The sequence below is a fragment of the Apium graveolens genome, chromosome 3 (genome assembly GCF_009905375.1).
Source record: "Apium graveolens cultivar Ventura chromosome 3, ASM990537v1, whole genome shotgun sequence".
Classification (NCBI taxonomy): Eukaryota; Viridiplantae; Streptophyta; class Magnoliopsida; order Apiales; family Apiaceae; genus Apium; species Apium graveolens.
The window spans coordinates 197,227,062-197,246,186 of record NC_133649.1 but is presented as its reverse complement, the minus strand read 5'-3'; positions in this window follow the sequence as shown (position 1 = coordinate 197,246,186).

The following is a 19,125-nucleotide window of genomic DNA, read 5'->3' as shown; positions in this document are numbered from 1 at the left end:
TCAGTTTTGGTGGGCTTGGTTGGAGTTTCTGCTTCAGACATGATTGTTTTTGGATCTTAAACTATTTGTATGTTAACAGATAGGCTCTGATACCATTTGTTAGGTCACACACACACTGTAGAAGGGGGTTGAATACAGTGTATAGCACAATCAAATCGAATTCAAAGAACACAAGTAACAGAAAATAAACTTTATTAAACTTTGTTACAATGTAGAACTATCCTCTCTCGGTGATGAACAAATATCACGAGAGCTGCTAGGGTTACAATGAATAATATTCTCGATAATGATAACACATATAGTGTAAACCCTATGTCTGTGTTTATATATCACACAGTTACAAGATAATCGCTAATTGATATGGAATATAATTCTGCTTCCTAAAATATATCAATCAGTTATCTTTTCTTTCAAGTATTCCATTCTTCACAGAATTTCTTCTTCATGCAAATCTCTTCTTACGTTTGTCTTGATCTTCTTTCCTTTCAATCAGCCGCCTTCCTTATCTGAAAGTTTCCTTTAAGTCCTGATATTATCTCCTGATAAATATCTCCTGAATCTTAAGTACTGATAACTTAAGTTCTGACTTCAGTATAAGTGTTGATTTCAGTTATGTACTGATTTGTCCTGTTTAAGTAAGATCTGAAAACTAAACATAAATCATATTAGACATGATATTATCAAATATATCTAACAATATAGAATAATTTCTAGTTCGTTCCCACAGAGACTCAGACTAATTATGTTCAATTAACACTTACTCACCAATGTATGATTACTTCTCAATGTCAAGACAATAACACTTAGATTTGATTAACTAATTATTAACTACAATTAACTATGAGAATTAAACACTTAATTGACACTTGAATTAACAATATTAAACACACATGAGATCATAACTTCATTACTACTTCCTTCAATAGTTATTGTTATTACCCTTAGCATGTAACGATGATGATATTAATCGAACAACACGAAACTGATAAAAGCCAACTTTCGTTGTACCAATACCATTCTACCAAACATCCACAATTAAGATAGAAGTTGAATAGGCATCAATTATATTGAGACCCTATATGTCTACAGAATTTGACAACATAACGATTTAAGCACAAGTTATTCTTTATGATTACACAAGACAAGTAAAATGGTTAGAGTTACCACTAATCATGTATACACTCACATGAACCTATGATAGCATGGCAAGTTCTAAACCTCAAGATCCACCGTCGCTTCACAAGAGATTAACAGCCTATCTTACAAGTTCGCGATGCACATAAGACGAATAAGCGCAACCTATGCTAGATATCATACAATCATCACATACTAATGTATTAAACAACTAACTAAAGAATTCCATAGTAAATCCGTTACGATCCTATGATCACAATTACCCCATGATATAACTCATTGTCACCATGGGTTCATATAAAAACATGATAATAACACACAAGATAAACTAATAAAAATATTTATTAAAACCAGAGTACGTCACAAGAGTAATAAGGTTTAAAGTAAGGAAAACTAGCATCCACTGATACAACGAATAAAAGAATCACAAAAAAACGTATGCTTCCTCTTCTTCGTTGCTATGTTCTAAAACGGTCTTCTTCCTTCTCTCCTCGCTCCTTGCTTTATACCACACACTGTGAAACGTCTCTGAAAACTACTTATATAGAAGCCTACAAGAACCAGCCGTCTCAGAAGTCCAACAGAATAAGGATAATAAAAAATCAGTATTAAATTTCTCGCCCCTGAGCGGCCGCCCAGCAATCCTGAGCGGGCGTCCATCATCCTGAGCGGCCGCCTAGCTTTCCTGAGCGGGCACCCAGTAGGTTATGGGAAAAATCCTTATTCTGCTCCCGATTTATGCTGCGTTCTGCTCCTAACTTCCCATATCCAATGCCAAGCACTCCCCTAGGCTTATTCCTAATGAAATCTCCCCACAAACACAAGTTATACCCTGAAATGCACAAACACTAGAAAAATGCATCAAATACACCAAATACCTGATTTTAAGACATCAATTCAAGCCATTATAAGATGTTCTAAGTGGTATAAAATGCCACTTATCAGTTGATGTTTGGTTTGGTTTGTCAAATGGGAAATCATGGTGGAAAGGGGTATATTAGATTTTGCAGAATTTTAGTTTGGTCCCATGAGGTTTAGAGTGAGATTTGACCTTGTCATTGTAATGCACTTTGAATCCCAAGTCACCAGAAGCTAGTACTAGGGGTATACTTCAGATTTTAGGTGTTTGTTAGAGGTTTGTAGGTTGTTTGGTTAGGTGCACGAGTGAAAACATTAAATCTATCCAGCAGGGGACAATTTTACCGCAACCTAGAAATGGGGAGTTTTGACCATGTCATGGGTATGCCCTCACTAGGCCTTGGTTATCTCTAGTTAGAGGGAGTGTCTGAGGTGTTTTTACAGCCATAGTTCATAGGAATTGAGTTAGGATCATATGTCACAAGTTAGTGCAAATCAGGATACTTTTCTGTCCTGAAAACAGGGGAACATTGGACTTTAAGCTTAGGCCTAGGTAGGCCCAACCTAGGCCTTTGAGTCACACAAAGTTTGGGAGTTACCTTATGATCAAAACAGTCTAGTGTAGAATTTTGGGAGGTAAACTTGAGGAGTAAGGGTGTCAATTATTCTCATAAACCCATTGGTGTCATCCTGAAATCACTATAATGAGCACATTCACTTAACATTTAGTTTTAGAGCACTTATGAGTGAGGCCTAGGTTTACCATCATAGTTGTAAGATACTATAAGGTCAGTAGAGTGTAGGGCCTAGGTCAGGGTCAATAGGAACTTGATGGTTTAGAAAAGGCAATTCGAGTTTCGAGTTCAATATTAGGAGTTTTGACTAGTTTAGCATAACTAAGTGACTTGAGTAAGTGGAGTGAGATCATCCAAGCTTAGTAATGCAATATAGTGTGTTGATGTATTATTATATATTTAAATCTATTATGTGAGCATATGTGGCTATGTGATCTAGTATGCTTATAAGATAATTGTAAGCATGTATGTGTATTAGGCCTAAGTGCCAATATGCTTACTTTCGGTTTATAAATAGGTTGAATTGGTGAGAATATATTATAATGAGGTTATTATTATTTTGTGTAGGTTCTCGAGACGAGGGTAAACTTTCCATTAAAGTTGAGTAGAGCTCCCAGTGGCTCCCACCTTCCAGTCAAGTCAAGCCTTTCTCAAGGCAAGTATTTCAACCTATCTTTTTGTGTTTACACTATAAGTGTGTGTGATAAGTGGCATTTTATACCAATTAGAACGTCTTATAATAGCTTGACTTGGTGTCTTGAAATCAAGTATTTTGTGTATTTGATGCATTTTTCTAGTGTTTGTGCAATTCAGGGTATTAGTTGCATTTCGGGAGATAATTCATCGATAATAAGCCTTGGCATGTGTTTAGCATTGCAAGTGGGAAGATAGGAGCAGATTGCAGCGAAGAAACGGGAGAAAAATGGATCAGTTTCCAGAAGGGGCTGAGCACCCGCTCAGCTCTGCTGAGCGACCACTCAGGAAGCTGAGCGCCCGCTCAGGAATGCTGAGCGGCCGCACAGGGTCGGATTTTCAGAATTAATATTTTAGACTCCTATTTCTGTTTGACTTCCAAATTCTGAGTTAGATGGGCTTTATGGGACTCCTATATAAGTAGATTTCAGAGATGTTTCAAAAAGGTTGGATCATAGTATTAATCGAAGAGCGAGGAGATAAGGAAGAAGACCGTTTTAGCACACCACAACGAAGAGGAAGCATATTTTCTTTTGATTCTTTATTTCGTTGTAACGTTGGATGCTAGTTTTCTTTACTTTGAACCTATTTACTCTTGTGACGTACTCTGGTTTAATATAAGTAGTTTTAGTTATTATTCTCGTGTGTTATTATCATATTTTCATATGAACCCATGATGACGATGAGTGCTATCATGGGCTAATCGCGATCATGTAGTGGATTTACTATGGAATTCTTTAGTTAGTTGTTTAATACATTAGTGTGTGATGATTGTATGATATCTAGTATTGGTTTTGCGTATTCGTCTTATGTGCGTCGCGAACATATAAGATAGGGTGTTAATCTCTTGTGAAGCGATGGTGGATCTTGAGGTTTAGAACTTGCCATGCTAGCATAGGTTCATGTACGAGTATGCATGATTAGTGGGTAACTCTAACCATTTTATTCGCCCTGTGTAATCAAAAGGAATAACTTGTGCTTAAATCGTTATGTTGTCAATTTCTGTAGACATATAGGGACTCAACATAATTGATGTCTATTCAACTTCTATCTTAATTGTGGATGCTTGGTAGAATGGTATTAGTACAATGAAAGTTGGCTTTTATCAGTTTCGTGTTATTCGATTAATATCATCACTGTTGCATGCTAAGGGCAAGAACAATAGCTATTGAAGGAAGTAGTAATGAAGTTGTGATCTCATGAGTGTTTTAATATTGTTAATTCAAATGTTAATTAAGTGTTTAATTCTCGTAGTTAATTGTAGTTAATAATTAGTTAATCAAATCTAAGTGTTATTGTCTTAACATTGAGAAGTAATCATACATTGGTGAGTGAGTTTAATTGAACATAATTAGTCTGAGTCTCTGTGGGAACGAACTAGAAAGTATTCTATATTACTTGCGAACGTGTATATTTGCGTGTGTATTTTAGCGCGTGTTTTCGCCCTAACAAGTTTTTGGCGCCGCTGCCGGGAACTCGGCGTATTTGTTTAGTTTATGTACTTACCATCATTGGTCATTAGGACTCAGTGATTAAGACGTGTTACTTATTGTTTCCGGTTGTGTTTCAGGTACTTTAGCGAGCGTTTATGCAAACTCGTTCTCGTACTCGCAAGAGGACTTTAGATACGGCTGAGGAGACAGACGAAGTTCTTGATATTCCGGAGAAGATAGATTTTGAAGATTCGGATTCAGGAAGTGAGCAGAAAGAGCCAGTAACCATGGGTGATCGTTTAGTTCCGGCAGATCCAGCTCTTATGGATTTTTCTCGGCCCAAAATTGATGACATTCAGTCTAGCATCATGCACCCGGCTATTGAGGCCAATAACTTTGAAATCAAGCCGGGCACTATTCAGATGGTGCAGAATTCTGTTTCTTTCGGAGGTGCTGCGACTGAAGACCCCAACATGCATATAAGGAATTTTGTCGAGATCTGCAGTACTTTCAAATATAATGGTGTGACTGATGAGGCTATCAAGCCGAGGCTTTTCCCATTCTCACTGAGGGATAAAGCTAAGGACTGGTTACATTCTGAACCAGTTGGGTCTATCACTACTTGGCAAGATCTTGCGCAAAAGTTTCTGGTAAAGGTTTATCCAATGGCGAAGACTGCTGCTATGAGGAGTGCTCTTACTCAGTTTGCACAGCAACCTACAGAATCTATGTACGAAGCTTGAGAGCGCTACAAGGAGATGTTGAGAAAGTGTCCATATCATGGGATGCCTGATTGGATGGTGATCACTGGTTTCCATAATGGTTTGGGGGCCAAATCTCGGCCCATCCTCGATGCAGCAGCTGGAGGCGCCTTGTGGGCCAAAAGCTATACTGAAGCTTATAACCTTATTGAGACTATGGCTGCAAATGAGCATCAAAACCCAACTCAAAGGATGATGTCTGGGAAGGTAGCAGGTATTCTGGAAGTCGATACAGCTATTGCAGCGCAACTCCAAGCGCTGTCTATGAAGGTCGACTCTCTAGCCACCTATGGGGTCAATCAGATAGCTGTGGTTTGTGAGCTTTGTGCAGGTTCTCATGCTACGGATCAGTGTTCTCTTGTTAATGAATCTATTCAGTATGTGAACAATTATCAGCGACAGCAGCAGCCTGTGCCAGCTACGTATCATCCTAACAACAGAAATCATCCAAATTTCAGCTGGAGTAATAATCAGAATGATATTCAGCAACCATATCAGCAAAGCGTAAGTAAACAATTCAATCCACCTGGATTCCAGCAACCACAACATTATGCTCAAAGGCAATCATATCCTCAACAAGGAGGTGCAGCTCCACCCTCTAGTGCTGATTTTGAGGAACTTAAGCTGTTGTGCAAAAGTCAGGCAGTTTCTATCAAGACCTTGGAAAATCAAATCGGTCAAATAGCCAATGCAGTGCTCAATCGTCAACCTGGCACACTTTCCAGTGATACTGAAGTGCCAGGCAGGAAGGAAGCTAAAGAGCAAGTCAAGGCTATTACCTTAAGGTCTGGAAAAGTTGCTGATGCTGAAAAAGCAAAAGAAGGAGAAGTTGAAGCTGGTGATGAAGAAGCTAAGCAAAAGGAGAAAGCGGCGGAACCAAGGAAGACTACTGTTGAACACACTCTTCCTGAGGGTAATACATGGGAGAAATAGCTCTATTCTCCATGACCTTTCCCTAAGAGATTGCAACAACAAAAGCTAGATAAGCAGTTCGGTAAGTTTCTGGAGGTGTTCAAGAAACTTCACATCAATATACCTTTCGCTGAGGCTCTGGAGCAAATGCTTAGTTATGCGAAATTTATGAAGAGTATTCTTTCAAGGAAGGTGAAACTGGATGACCTTGAGACTGTTGCTCTAACGGAAGTATGCAGTGATGTGCTCCAACAAAAGTTACCTCCAAAGCTTAAAGATCCAGGTAGCTTCACCATTCCTTGCACCATTGGCAAGTTATCTTTTGACAAATTCCTTTGTGATTTAGGAGCAAGCATCAATCTGATGTCGTTGTCGATCTTTAAAAAGTTGAATTTACCTGATCCAAAACCCATCTATATGTCTCTATAATTGGCTGATCGTTCTATTACATACCCACGAGGCATAGTGGAGGATGTGCTAGTAAAGGTGGATAAGCTCTTCTTTCCTGCAGACTTTGTTATTCTGGATTTCGAGAAAGATAAGAAAATTCCCATAATCTTGGGAAGACCTTTCTTGGCTACAGGCCGTACCTTGATAGGTGTGCAGAAAGGTGAACTTACAATGTAGGTGCAGGATCAGGATGTGACATTCAATGTATTCAAAGCAATGAAATTCCCTACAGAAGATGAGGAGTGCTTAAAAGTGGATTTGATTGATTCTGCGGTTACGTCAGAACTTGATCATATGCTAATGACTAATGCATTAGAGAAAGCCTTAGTAGGGGATTTTGACAGTGATGATGAGGATGGCAATGAGCAACTACAATATCCAAATGCTTCTCCCTGGAGGCGAAAGCTAGACATGCCATTTGAATCTCTTGGTACTTCTGACCTCAAAAATGCTGAAGGAAAGCTCAAACCATCTATTGAGGAAGCACCTACCTTGGAGCTTAAACCGTTGCCTGAACACTTGAGGTATGCTTTTTTAGGTGATGCATCTACTTTACCTGTTATTATTGCATCTGACCTTTCAAGTAGTGAGGAGGACAAGCTCTTAAGGATCTTAAGAGAATTCAAATCGGCTATCGGATGGTCTATAGCAGACATCAAAGGGATCAGCCCTTCATACTGCATGCATAAGATTCTACTAGAAGAGGGTAGTAAGCCGACTGTTGAGCAAAAGTGTAGACTTAATCCTATCATGAAAGAAGTGGTGAAGAAAGAAATTCTGAAGTGGCTAGATGCAGGAATCATTTATCCTATTTTTGACAGTTCTTGGGTGAGCCCCGTGCAATGTGTACCTAAGAAAGGAGGTATCACTGTGGTAGCAAATGAGAAGAACGAGCTCATCCCCACTCGAACAGTCATAGGTTGGAGGATATGCATGGACTACAGAAAGTTGAATAAGGCCACGAGGAAGGATCACTTCCCTCTTCCGTTTATTGATCAGATGCTTGATAGGTTGGCCGGGCATGAGTATTATTGTCTTCTGGATGGCTATTCGAGGTATAATCAGATTTGTATTGCACCAGAGGATCAAGAAAAGACTGCCTTCACTTGTCCATTTGGCACGTTTGCTTTTCGCAGAGTTTCGTTTGGGTTATGTGGCGCACCGACCACTTTTCAGAGATGTATGATGGCTATATTCTCTGACATAATTGGAAATAATGTCGAGGTGTTCATGGATGACTTCTCCGTCTTTGGACATTCATATGATGAATGTTTGAATAATATTCGTGCAGTACTCAAAAGGTGTGTGGAAACTAATTTGGTGCTCAATTGAGAAAAATGTCATTTTATGGTGCGTGAAGGCATTATTCTTGGGCATAAGGTCTCTAGCAAGGGTCTTGAGGTGGACAAAGCCAAGGTGGGAGTCATTGAAAATCTTCCACCACCTAATTCTGTAAAAGGAATCCGTAGTTTTCTTGGTCATGCGGGTTTTTATCGGCATTTCATCAAGGACTTTTCGAAGATATCTAAGCCGTTGTGCAACTTGCTTGAGAAGGATGTGCCTTTTAAATTTGATGATGACTGCTTGACGGCATTCGAGAATCTCAAGAAGAGTTTGATAACTGCACCAGTTGTTACAGCACCTGATTGGACAGAGCCTTTTGAGATGATGTGTGATGCGAGTGATTATGCGGTGGGCGCAGTTCTTGGGTAGTGCAAGAATAATCTCTTTCATGTGGTCAACTATGCTAGCAAGACCTTAAATGGGGCCCAAATGAACTACACCACTACTGAGAAGGAGCTCTTGGCTATAGTCTTTGATTTCAAAAAATTTCGATTTTATTTGCTTGGGACAAAGGTGACAGTGTTCACGGATCATGCGGCCATTCGCAATTTGGTTTCCAAGAAGGATTCGAAGCCGAGACTCATTCATTGGGTGCTCTTGCTACAGGAATTTAAGTTAGAGATCAAGGATCAGAAAGGTACTGAGAATCAAGTAGCTGACCATCTCTCTAGATTGGAGAATACCGAGTCTACTTCACATCATAAGACATTGATCAATGAATCTTTTCCGGATGAGCAGTTGTTTGCAGTTCAGGAGGTAGAGCCATGGTTCACAGATATTAGGAATTATCCTGTAAGCAATATAATGTCTCCTAATCTGACCACAGCTCAAAAGAAGAAGTTTTTGCATGAGGTAAAGTGGTATATGTGGGATGAACCGTATTTGTTTAGACAGGGAGCTGACCAGATCATTAGGAGATGTATCCCATTCTGTGAGATGGAGGGGATATTACGAGACTGCCACTCCACAGTTTATGGTGGACATTATGGTGGTGAGAAGACAGCAGCTCGTATTCTGCAAGCAGGTTTTTTCTGGCCTACTTTGTTTAAGGATGTTCATCAGTTTGTTCTAAGGTGTGATCGTTTCCAAAGAGTGGGAAATCTTACGAGAAATGATGAAATGTCGTTAAATGTGATGCCTGAAGTCGAGGTCTTTGATATTTGGGGAATCGATTTCATGGGGCCTTTTGTCTCATCCTGCAATAATCCGTACATCTTGCTGGCAGTCGATTATGTCTCAAAATGGGTAGAAGTCAAAGCTCTACCGATGAATGATGTAAAGGTAGTGTTGAATTTTCTTCATAAGTAGATTTTCACAAGGTTTGGAACGCCACGAGTAATCATAAGTGATGAAGGGTCGCATTTCTGCAACCGTAAGTTTACTTCTATGATGCAGCGCTACAATGTGAATCATCGTATTGCTATTGCCTATCATCTGCAAAAAAATGGTCAAGCGGAAGTGTCTAACAGAGAAATCAAGCGCATTTTAGAGAAGGTTGTTTGTCCGTCAAGGAAGGATTGGTCTTTAAAGCTCGATGAAACTGTTTGGGCTTATAGAACAGCATATAAGACTCCACTTGGGATGTCCCCGTTTCAACTTGTGTATGGTAAGGGATGTCATTTACCTGCGGAGCTTGAGCATAAGGCCTATTGGGCGTTGAAGAAGTTGAACCTGGATCTAGATGCAGCTGGAAAGAAGCGAATGCTTCAGCTTAATGAACTTGATGAATTTCGACTCCAAGCGTACGAGAACAACAAAATGTACAAGGAAAAAGTGAAAAGGTGGCACGACAGGAAGCTTCATCCTAAGTTATTTGTGCTGGGGCAACAAGTTCTTTTATTCAACTCTCGGCTCCGACTTTTTCCTGGGAAGTTGAAATCAAGGTGGTCTGGACCTTTTATTGTCAAAACTGTGTTTCCACATGGAGCGGTGGAGATTTTTAAGAATGATCCGGACCAAGGATTCAAGGTTAATGGTCAGCGTTTGAAGCACTACTATGGGGACATGGCAAACCGGGAAGTGGTTAGTGCCGTTTTATTGTCAACTTGAGTAAGGTACGCTATGTCAAGCTAATGACGAAAAAGAAGCACTTCTTGGGAGGCAACCCGTGATTTGTTGTTACAGGAACCCTTAGAAGTTAGTAACCTATCCAAAACCACAAAAAAATCAGAAAAACAGGGCAAGGAAAAAAAAATTCCAGAAGACCCCTGAGCGCCCGCTCAGCTCTGCTGAGCGACCGCTCAGGGGCCAACTGGAGAAATTTTTTTAAGTCCAATAAAAATCCAAAAAAAATTGAAAAATAAAAATACAAAATACAGACCATTACCCACGACCTATTTCCCAATTATCCCATGTTTTTAACCCTCAAACCCACTCCTAATCAAAATTTACCCTAACCCCTACCCTATATATACATACATCTATTCCATATACTACCCATACACTTTCAAACCTTAAACTCTCTCTCAACCCCAAAAACACAAATCTTAAACACTTTTTCTCAGTTTCGATGGCACCCAAGAGATCCAGGACTATCGATAGTAGCAGCACTGTCCCTACTACTGATTCTTCGAGGGGTACTGCTGCGAGGCCTCATTTGAATGATAGGGCTGCTGAGGAGGAGTACACTAGGCTGCTGGGTAAGCCGATTTTGAAGGAGAGGGGGTTCTTACCATCGGGGATGGATGGTGAGTTGTTGCCTATAATTGCTGAGAAGGGTTGAATTGCTTTCTTTGAGTCTCCTGAAGCAGTTCCTATGAGCGTGGTTCGCGAGTTCTATGCGAACGCGAAGGCTGAGAAGAATGGGTATTCTGTTGTTCGGGGGATGACGGTGGATTATCACCCTGCGGCAATTCGCCGTGTGATTGGGCAGCGACAGAGGAAGCCCACAGGAGAATTGGAACGAGAAGATTGCTGAGGATTTTGACTTAGACTTGATTTATGCTACTCTCTGTAGGCCGGCACAGTTTGGACCTTCAAGACTGGGACTAACGAGTATCGCCATTTTTCGGCGATTGCGATGAATAGGTATGCCCGTGCATGGAATGCTTTTATTTGTGCTAATATTCTGCCTACTTCACATGCGCATGAGGTCACAGTTGAGAGAGCACAGTTTTTATGGGGAATTTTGAATGAGGAGTACTATGTGGACCTTGGTGAGTTCATCTACTAAGGAATTCTGAAGTTTTTGAGGGGCGCTAAGCACATGAACATCCCTTATGCATCCACGGTTACGAAACTTTACCGAGCAGTTGGAGTTCAGTGGCCGTCTCATGAGCAGTTGCAGTTGTCGGCCGCTCCCATTGACTCCGGGACTCTGCATGCGATGCAGGAGTGGATCGATGGTGAGCCCGAGGAGCATAGGCTGGGTTATCATCTTTCAGGAGGGCGTCCAGCACGAGTACCTACCATGGTGAGGCCAAGGCGAGATGAGGCTGGTTCTTCTAGAGCTCAGGAGGGTGTTGGGATGGCTGATGCCCAGTATAGGAGGCTGTCGAGGAGGATGGATGCTATGTACGAGACACAGAGCAGGTTTGCTCAGGAGCTCACCCTTGCACTTGGGACTGCTTTTCCATGCCTTGGAGCTGACATCCAGTGGCCAGTTTTTGGTGAGGACTCTGCCTATCCACCTCCTGATACACCACCCTCTGAGGGTGATGATGATGAAGATCTCTTCGAGTAGGTATACCCTGTGTTCCTTTCTACTACCTTCACTGGGGACAGTGAAGATTTTAAGTTTGGGGGTGGTAGTTAAGGAATATTTTGTGTGTGTGTCATGAAGTTGCATATTCATGATAGTTTAGTTCATATAATTGCATATTTTTTGCCATATAGTTTTTTTTATTATTTATAGCTTTATTTATCATGTCATGTAGAACATGCATATACCATGATCCCTTTTGCGCTGATTTACCAATTAATTTGTGATGTTGATGCGAGTGTAGTGATAGCGTTGAAGTGATGTTGAGTCGAGTAGGTTGATATGCATGCTAGAAACACTTGTAATTTCACTAAGTCTTAGAGAATGCTTAAGGACTAGGTTGTTGTTATGGTTTGATGGTTTTCGAGGTTAATCTATTGATTATGCTTAGAATTTTATAATAGGTTCTTATTGATAAAAGGCATGAAAAGAAAAAAATGGAGTGAAAAATGGAATTTATTGCTAATTGTGGCTAGGCGTCAAATGGCTAGTAGCCGTCTCGTATTTTTATGCGAGTAGTCTAGGGTTGAGCAAGATGGAGCGAAACGCACTTGCTCAGAAATTTTGAGAAAAAAAATAGAAAAAAAGAAAAGAAAAAGAAAATAAAGAGAGTTAATGCATAATTGATCACGAGTGGGCTCTTTGGTATTCGAGTTATTAAGTCCTTAGGGGACTTTGTGCCTAGTGACCTAAGGCTTTTATAGTCTGGGATCCGCTAACCTAACGCTCGCTACATGGATGACATTGCATAAGTCTTTTGTGGACCTCACTCATTGCACGGTCAAATAAGTATTTATTGTTATAAATAAAAAGCATGATTTCGTAATAAGCTCCAGAAATCTTGAAGTGTTATAAGTCACTTTGTACATAGAATTTTTATTCTTCGTATAATCATGCGATTGCCTTGAGGATAGTCGAGTTATGATAATGGATCTAGTTTCGAAGCATATCTGTTAAGCATCTGCACACACCACGTTTCTGGTTGTATGTTAGTTTGCATGATTTGATTGATCTTTATTCGCCTAATTGCATTTGTTGAGATGTCGTAAGTTGGTTGGTTTGGTCGTAGTAAGGGGAATCGCTGCATTTCATATAGATTGCATTCATGCATGTTTTCGTTTTGTTTTTGAGTCTGTGACGCTTGAGGACAAGCATCGATTTAAGTTTGGGGGTGTGATAAGTAGCATTTTATACCACTTAGAACGTCTTATAATAGCTTGAATTGGTGTCTTGAAATCAAGTATTTTATGTATTTAATGCGTTTTTCTAGTGTTTGTGTATTTCAGGGTATTAGTTGTATTTTGGGAGAGAATTCATCGATAATAAGCCTTGACATGTGTTTAGCATTGCAAGTGGGAAGATAGGAGCAGATTGTAGCGAAGAAATGGGAGAAAAATGGATCAGTTTCCAGAAGGGGGCTGAGCGCCCGCTCAGCTCTGCTGAGCGACTGCTCAGGAAGCTGAGAGCCCGCTCAGGAATGCTGAGCGGCCGCGCAGGGTCGGTTTTTCAGAATTAATATTTTAGACTCCTATTTCTGTTTGACTTCCAACTTCTGAGTTAGCTGGACTTTATGGGACTCCTATATAAGTAGATTTCAGGACGTTTCAAAAAGGTTGGATCGTAGTATTAATCAAAGAGCGAGGAGATAAGGAAGAAGACCGTTTTAGCACACCACAACGAAGAGGAAGCATATTTTATTGTGATTCTTTATTTCGTTGTAACATTGGATGCTAGTCTTCTTTACTTTGAACCTATTTACTCTTGTGACGTACTCTGGTTTAATATAAGTAGTTTTAGTTATTATTCTCGTGTGTTATTATCATGTTTTCATATGAACCCATGATGACGATGAGTGCTATCATGGGCTAATCGTGATCATGGGGTCGTAGCGGATTTACTATGGAATTCTTTAGTTAGTTGTTTAATACCTTAGTGTTTGATAATTGTATGATATCTAGTATTGGTTGTGCGTATTCGTCTTATGTGCGTCGCGAACATATAAGATAGGGTGTTAATCTCTTGTGAAGCGATGGTGGATCTTGAGGTTTAGAACTTGCCATGCTAGCATAGGTTCATGTACGAGTATGCATGATTAGTGGGTAACTCTAACCATTTTATTCGCCCTGTGTAATCAAAAGGAATAACTTGTGCTTAAATCGTTATGTTGTCAATTTCTGTAGACATATAGGGACTCAACATAATTGATGTCTATTCAACTTCTATCTTAATTGTGGATGCTTGGTAGAATGGTATTAGTACAATGAAAGTTGGCTTTTATCAGTTTCGTGTTATTCGATTAATATCATCACTGTTGCATGCTAAGGGTAAGAACAATAGCTATTGAAGGAAGTAGTAATGAAGTTGTGATCTCATGAGTGTTTTAATATTATTAATTTAAGTGTTAATTAAGTGTTTAATTCTCGTTAATTAATTGTAGTTAATAATTAGTTAATCAAATTTAAGTGTTATTATCTTAACATTGAGAAGTAATCATACATTGGTGAGTGAGTTTAATTGAACATAATTAGTCTGAGTCTCTGTGGAAACGAACTAGAAAGTATTCTATATTACTTGCGAACGCGTATACTTGCGTGTGTATTTTAGCGCGTATTTTCGCACTAACAGTGTGTTAATTTAGCCTTTATATATGATGCGAGTATTCTAATTCACCTTGATATACATGTATACATGACCCAAGTGGTTTCAAATCTATCTTTCGTATTGCATGCAAATGCCATGAACCCTCAAGTATCTATTGCAAGTAGTTTAACTTTACTTGGAGATCGCTATGCAAGTAATTCAAAAGTCATACCATGCTAGTATAACAAAATAATTGTGATGTTTAACCCTGTATAAGTTGTATTTAGTAACCTTATCTTGACACCTAATAGTCAGTTATTCCTCAAAGTTGTTCATATATGCTTGATAACTGCATTCTTATTTTTAAACCATGAAACCCTATTATACTTTGAACTGATACTCACCTTCTTTATATTTTAAATACCTATGTCTTATCTGGAACCACTTCATTGAACCTAGTTTGACTTAGTTCCTTTATACTATCCAATAACCCTGTTAAACCGAAATACCAAATCCCTTGTGAATAGAAACTTTGCAATTCCATTCGATAAGTTATCATTCTAATTGATCATGGCCTTAAATTTTATTGAACCCGTGTGCTTCAAAGTTGATCTAGAACCCTTGATAAAGACGTTCACTATTTAAGAAATTAACTGTCACTTGGCATCGGTTTTTAAAATAAAAAGTTAAAAGTGGATTTTCAGTCCCAAAGGGGGACAAATGTTTTCTTTAGATAGTGGATTTGTATTGAGATGCAAGTTCTTTCCGCTTTTAAATTATAGGCTTAAAGGTTGCCTAGGGATCCCATTAATGTTCTAGAACCCAGCGAGGTTCGGGATTACTTCGTGGCTGATCACCGGCTGTAATCCGTAGCGTCATAAAATGGTTTTTGATAAAGAAATGGTTTTTAATTGTTTTGTTACAAATAGATGATGCCATCACCCTGAAATTTTATCTCTTGTTATTATATTATTGGATCTTTCATTTCCACTGTTATCCTTTCATTTTTGTTTATGTATTATATAGCACTTGTTGAGCATTTGGCTCACTACTTGCTTTCACCCTGATATTTCAGCTAGCAGATATGGTTAGATTCAAGCAGACCGCGCGTAAGACTTGTGATGCCGATTCGTATATTTGAGCTCAGGTAGATTAGTGATCGTTTTGTGTGAGGACTCGATATTGAAATCAGGTTGTAATAGTTAATAATATCGGGTTGTTCCAAACCCTAAACTGTAAGATCAGATCTTGGTTTCGGTGTATATATTTCTATTTGTTAACTATTGTAATTATTCGTATAGTTTTCTTTTGTTAAAGTTGGGGTGTGACATAATCGACAAATACTGTTATGGAATTAGCTAATTACAGGAATAAACGATTTAAATTCATCATCAAGCTCTATAACAATTCCTATGTACACTCTCTTCATAAATAACTTAACCGACATATTACCTCATCAAATAGTGCCAAGGTGTCTTATTTCACTTCCTCATCTTCCATTTTAATACCATCCTGCAAGAGAACAACACCAAAATCCAAACAAAGTTGTTTAGAACTAACATCAAACATTTGGAGTGAAAAAACTTAAGGTGTTGAAATATTATATTTAAGAACTCATAGTAGAAATATTCCAAACAAAGGTGTAATTTACAATAATTACTAAGCAGAAATATTATATTTAAGAACTCATAGCAGTCATGATAAATACTAATCAGTCATCCTCATGTATAACACCAAGACTCCAATGACGCAGCAAAGCCTACCAGCCTAGCATTACAGTTAAATTCTGAGTATTCATACAAAAACAAATCAAATACGTGAATAAGCAACCAAATCGCACACAAATATAAACATAAACATGTTTTTTACAGAAAGAGGAGATTTCCTGCATATAATGAGGTGAGGGTTGTGTAACAATATGAGCATTACTTTTATTATAGCATGATAAGTTCTTATTGTTAACTACTCCATTTTAATATCATCCTACAAGAAACAAAACACCGAACCACACATAAAGTTGTTTAGAAGTAATATCAAACAGTTGGAGTGCAAAATTTAAGTTCTAACAAAATCGAAAAAATAATGAATCATGATAAGACTAAAAATATCATAGGATTGTGTCACGCCCTCAAATCCGGGGTCTAGATTTGAGAGTTACTATAAGATAAACAATACCAAATATGCAAGCAGAATAAAATGATAAATATGACCCCTTACATGCAACTGGATCGAACACAGGTTATAGTATGAAACAGGCACTAAAATAAACCAAATGCTATTACAACCCATAAGTCTAATTTATTTTACAAACTATTCAGATTTAATCACAAACCTCTAAACTAATCAAGCGTCCCAAAATAGTCTACTTGGAAAACACACCAAACTATTACAGGTACTCGACTTCTGATCAAGCCTGGATCTCAGGCCTGCTCTGTTCTAGCTGAAAGATCATAATAATAAACAAGTATGAGCGAAAGAAATGCTCAGCAAGCAGTATATAGCTTATGGTTTAAGATAACAACCATAATAGATCTGAAGAATAAAACCAAACAACAATACCTGAGCAATATCATAAACTGATATAAGTTTTGATAATAAACAACACTTATATATAAATATATATATATTTGATTGGAATCCTTGAACGACGGTGTGCTGCCGCCGGTGATCAGCCGCGGAGCAACACCGGTATGCCGAAGCATATCCAACTAAACAAAAGGGTATCTAAGGCACATATTGGCCTAGCAAAGGTATTATATCCTGTATAATACATAGCTCACACTGGACCACCGCCACGGCCTCTTACGCAACCATCCAGTCCATAAAAACATTTTTTAATCAAAGGAGTCAAATCAAACATCCTTAACAATATAACTCCCCATTTCACATGGTCCGGAGTCATCTCATCAACCTATGGTGAAATAACTAGAATAATTAGTTATTCGCTAATCTCATCTCAACGTTCCACTGTGTAGAGTAATTTGCAGTGAAATATAAAACGTTTAAATATTCTGAACTCAGAATAGGGAAACAGTACTTGCAATATAACACAATGAGGTTCGAGAATACTTGCATGATATAATTAACAATCTGATAAGTAGAAAGATAAACTATTCTGAAACTAGAATAGTACAGAAAACTTGCATTTGGTATATGAATAAACAAAGTAATACATTATTCTGAATTTAGAATAGGAGAGAAAACTTGTCTGGTATGCTCAATAACCTTCCACTATAACCTTGGCTTATAACTGCTGGCTATCAACTCCGTCTAACACTTGACTGCGCTCATTGCTACTTGATTCTATGAACAAAAGGACTATCTTAATTGACAGAACCAAACTCAATCGACATAGCTATACGTCTTGACGTCTACCCGGTCCTTTATAACTAATCATGGCATTTTAAAACTGTAACATATAGCATGCATATCACATAACACGTAATCATATTATTCATATAATATGTCACATATTTCATGTAGCACATAAGTCAGGTCGTCAAAAGATAGGACTCGGTGCTTTTAGAATTGACATCGGGTCAATAATAGTATTTATCGATTAGATATTGACGTAGAATGATTCAAAAATCAAATGGCCTTTCAATAAAAAAAATTTAGGTCTCAAAAGTATTTTTATTGAAAGCGGAATATTTTTCTAAGTCTATACGCGTTCGTTTCGTATTAAACGGATGAATGGTTTATTTATTACGAATAAAATAAGAATAAAATAGGAATAAATCAATTAATAATAATATAAATTGATTTTTAAATACCTAAATATAAATTTTAAAAACTCAAAAAAAAATTAGGAATTATTTGAATTAATTATAAATAATTGTACTTTATTTAATTATTTATAAATAAAATTAATTGATTAATTGAATTAATCAATTAATTAAATCCATAAATAGTTACTTAAAATAAATTATATATAATTAAATCAAATTTTGATTTTTTTTGAAAATAATAAATGAAAATAATTATTGGAATTTAAAATAATTAACTAAATAATTTTAGAATTTAAAAATAATAACTAAATGATTTTTGAAATTAAAAGAAATAATTTTTAGAAAATAGAAATTGAATTTTGAATTAAAAAGAAAAATAATTTGGCAGAAACATTTTTAGGGTTTGGGTTTTGGGGAATAAAGGATCGAAACCAGGCTTTGATAAAAAGGAAACGAGTCGGGGAAACCGGGTCTGGGTCATCAAGAACAACCCGCTAGTGTTTTTGATAACCCAAAAACCGGCGTAGTTCTGGCCACCGGGAATCAATTCCGGCAACGCCCCGATCAGGACCAAAACAACTTGGTTTGTCGAGTTTTAAAGCCCAGAACAGTTCAAAAACCCTCCTGCATCATCTACGTCAACTCAGTAACCATAAACATCACCGGAAATGTTATCTCCGGCCAAAAGCTTGGATTTTCCGATGAATAAATCGGAAAAGTCGAATTCAGTCATTACTCTACGAAAACTCACAATTCTGGTATCAAAACAATCCTAATTTCACATTCTAACTAATCATAATCTTAAAACTAGCAAAAAATCATCAGGTAACCCAGAAATTCAAATCAAAAAATCTGACAAAACTTAAGAATTCGGTTTCAATCAAAACGGGATGAAAATCATACAAATGATATATGAAAACGATCCCTATGATACCAGGAACAATAATCAACTATCAA